At 40.2% G+C, this 3,800-nt stretch overlaps 1 protein-coding gene and 1 long non-coding RNA gene across 3 annotated transcripts in view; one reads left to right on the top strand and one right to left on the bottom strand.

Moving 5' to 3' along the window:
• vps50 (VPS50 subunit of EARP/GARPII complex) overlaps positions 1–3,800 on the bottom strand; it is a 114,019-nt gene that overhangs the window by 57,344 nt on the left and 52,875 nt on the right. The gene's annotated exons all lie outside the window — the stretch shown is intronic.
• The window catches only part of LOC116701377 (uncharacterized), a 20,272-nt gene continuing 16,972 nt past the window's right edge, over positions 501–3,800 (top strand). The window contains exon 1 of the long non-coding RNA XR_004334902.1: positions 501–511. This is a non-coding gene — a long non-coding RNA (uncharacterized LOC116701377). The remainder of the gene's footprint in view (positions 512–3,800) is intronic.

Here is a 3,800-nt window from a genome sequence, read left to right as displayed (position 1 = left end):
GCACTCTGTGGTGCATTTTGGGAGAATGAGTCTGAATACCCATGGAATAACTGCAACTGCATTGAGCTTTGTAAAATATCCCAGTGGTGCTGAATCCAAAACAAGACAGCTAACAGGTATGACAGAAAGTACTCAAAAGATGATCCACACTGCTTTTTACTGCAGACATCCAACAGCTATTAGGAGCAAGAAAGCCTGGAAAATGTGTGTGTTAAAATGGTTGTGTTCTTTGGCCCACCAAAGAACAGTGCAACTGGCACAATAGTAGCCACAGACACATTTCAAGGCTCTACAGAATAACTCGCCAATAGAGTCCTGTCAACATGTCCAGAGACAAAATAATCACTGCCAGATGAAACAGTGCGGTCGACAGCAGCCACACATCACTTTGTTTAAACGATGATGATGAATAAGTGGTTGCAGAGTCAGACCTGTGTTTCCTTTCACAAAAAGCATTGGAAATATAAACAACTCATGCCTCACAAACTGACGGTTGTTGAGGGAGAAAACAGTGCATTGCAATAAAGACCCCAACTGTGCACAAACTAACATGAGTAAAGTCTCGAGCCTTCGTCTGGCATGTCTGTGTCCCTGAGTGACAAACTACCACTTGCCAGGACAATCTCTCAACAGAACAGTTCTTAGTGAGACATCTGAGGTACATTCACAACTGTAAGCTATCGGCTAGAAATTATGTAGTGTCGCCATCTCAAAAGATGTTAATGGCAGCGCTGTTGCCCAAGGCAGCTACATTGCACAACATCCTCCACTGCTGAGAAATGCTATGAACAGCCATTTCTCAGAAAAGTAACTACACTTACTAAAGTTTAAAAAGGTCATCAAACATTTCTAGCATTTCAAATGTAAAGTGGAAAAGCAATATAGTCAACATTAAAATAAAGAAATTAGTAATATAGTGCAAAAAAAGCACAAATATTGGAGGTAAGACTATGCTTTCGTACACGTCACTGTTGAAAGCACATCAGACATTTAGCCATCCATTGTCAACAGCACAATACAACAGACCTTCCAATGACGATAGCTAATTACGCTCTCACCAGTATAATAAATCCTCATTTGAATTTGTTTTAACTGCACTCAAACTTAAGAGGTTTTAATACCTTTACAACAATGGCCATTGGTTACGGTTTTCTTCCTGAGGATGTGTTTATAACCAAAACTGTGGCAACTCATCTCCAAATTAACAATTCAACAACCAAACAACAAACTACTGTACCTCTGCGACCACAGCAAACTGTTGATGAATAGTACAATTAACTAATCATAAAATAAGTGAAATGTTTTTTTTTAGTTTTTTTTTTAGGAAAAGCAGTCTATCACATCAGTGGCAATTGCAGGATGTGCAGTCAGGTGTGTATAAAAAGTAGTAGACCTCCAATATTACACACAAATACTGGCTGTCATTTATGTTGACTACAATAATATTACAATACCTGATATTGGTAGGGTGTGTACGCACTGTTTGAATGCCATGAACACCACAAAACACAGAACAAAGTATCAACCAGCCATTAGGTAAGACAGGAAAATAGTGGAAAAGATTTAACAAATCATCTTTATTTTCCTCCCTGTTGGTTTACACCATTGGGCAGAAAAATGACTGTGTGTAAATGTAGTGTACATAGGGATCATTTTTAGACGTTTAACAAATATTTAACATTTTGAAAGCAAAAATAAAGCCTTAAAATAAGACATATGAAATCTGTAAAATGCTGTGCTCAAAATACCAGGAAAAATAAGCAAGATCAAATAGGATTATCTTATATACCGGCCACTTTATTAGGTACCCCATGCTAGTAACGGGTTGGACCCCCTTTGGCGCTTCAGAACTGCCTCAATTCTTCGTGGCATAGATTCAACAGGTGCTGGAAGCATTCCTCAGGAGTTGGGTCCATATTGACATGATGGCATCACACAGTTGCCGCTATTTGTCGGCTGCACATCCATGATGCGAATCTCCCGTTCCACCACATCCCAAAGATGCTCTATTGGATTGAGATCTGGTGACTGTGGAGGCCATTTGAGTACAGCGAACTCATTGTCATGTTCAAGAAACCAGTCTGTGATGATTCCAGCTTTATGACATGGCGCATTATCCTGCTGAAGTAGCCATCAGAAGTTGGGTACATTATGTCATAAAGGGATGGACATGTTCAGCAACAATACCAGGTGGGCTGTGGCTTTGCAACGATGCTCAATGGTACCAAGGGCCCAAAGAGTGCCAAGAAAATATTCCCCACACCATGACACCACCACCACCCACCTAACCGTTGATACAGGCAGGATGGATCCATGCTTCAGTTGTAGACCCCAAATTCTGACCCACCATCCGACTGTCGAGCAGAAATCGAGACTCATCAGACCGGCAACGTTTTTCCAATCTTCTATTGTCCAATTTCGATGAGCTTGTGCAAATTGTAGTCACATTTTCCTGTTCTTAGCTGAAAGGAGTGCACCCGATGTGGTCTTCTGCTGCTGTAGCCCATCTGCCTCAAAGTTCGACGTACTGTGCGTTCAGAGATGCTCTTCTGCCCACTTTGGTGTAACGGGTGGTTATTTGAGTCACTGTTGCCCTTCTATCAGCTCGAACCATTCTGGCCATTCTCCTCTGACCTCTGGCATCAACAAGGCATTCCGCCACAGAACTGCCGCTCACTGATGTTTTTTTCTTTTTCGGACCATTCTCTGTAAACCCTAGAGATGTTGTGCGTAAAATCCCAGTAATTAGCAGTTTCTGAAATACTCAGACCAGCCCTTCTGGCACCAACAATCATGCCACGTTCAAAGTCACTCAAATCACCTTTCTTCCCCATACTGATGCTCGGTTTGAACTGCAGGAGATTCTCTTGACCATGTCTACATGCCTAAATGCACTGAGTTGCCGCCATTTGATTGGCTGCTTAGAATTAATTGTTAACGAGCAGTTGGACAGGTGTACCTAATAAAGTGGCCGGTGAGTGTATATATATTACATATCTCAAGTTATGTCAATGCATATTCTGTGAGCTGTGGCCTAAATCAAGTAAATCTACTGCTGTCTAGTTGTAGTTAAGGTTAGGAACAGCATATAAAAAGGTGCACTTCTCAATATGGCTCTTTATTGGCCTGAGCACTACAGGTCCAACATAGTATGACAGCATTGCGGTACTAAAGGAGTAATCTTGGCTGTTGTGAAAAAGTATTTCATGATTCATCAGAGTGGGGAACCCTCTCTCCAGAAATAGAATGTAAGGCACATTGCATTTCTCAATCATTGCTTCAAACTTGTCTTTGTGTTTTTTTTTTCTGAGTGAATATTTTACAACACTTTCATGATTCCTGAAGAAACAATATCAACACTCATCAACACTGGACTGTTAGATAGTTACAGCTAAATAACTTTAATCCTTCTTCAAAATCAATAAAACTCATATTAGATAAGATATTACAGTATTCTAGGTATAGATTTGTGTGTATCCACAATTAAATATGACAAAATTCTAGCACTAACAAATGCAGACATTATATAATGTATAAGGTACTAAACTAGAATTATGATTTCCATGTACAGTAAAATAAATTAAGTGCTACCCTGAAATATACAAATAGAGATAAAGATCAGTTACAAACTGGCTCCAGGAAAACAGGTCAGATAGGTAAGCGAATGAACCAGTTTGGACAAAACAAGGCTTACATTTGATATGGCATGTTCTCCACCAGTCAACCATATCACAGCAGCATGTTGCCAGGCAACTGAAGTGAGGGTAAGAAGTGTATATATGTGTGTGTGTGTGTGTGTG

Source organism: Etheostoma spectabile, chromosome 14 (assembly GCF_008692095.1).
Source record: "Etheostoma spectabile isolate EspeVRDwgs_2016 chromosome 14, UIUC_Espe_1.0, whole genome shotgun sequence".
In the NCBI taxonomy this organism is placed as follows: domain Eukaryota; kingdom Metazoa; phylum Chordata; class Actinopteri; order Perciformes; family Percidae; genus Etheostoma; species Etheostoma spectabile.
The sequence above is the reverse complement of the archived record's forward strand: the minus strand, read 5'-3'. Positions and strand labels throughout refer to the sequence as shown.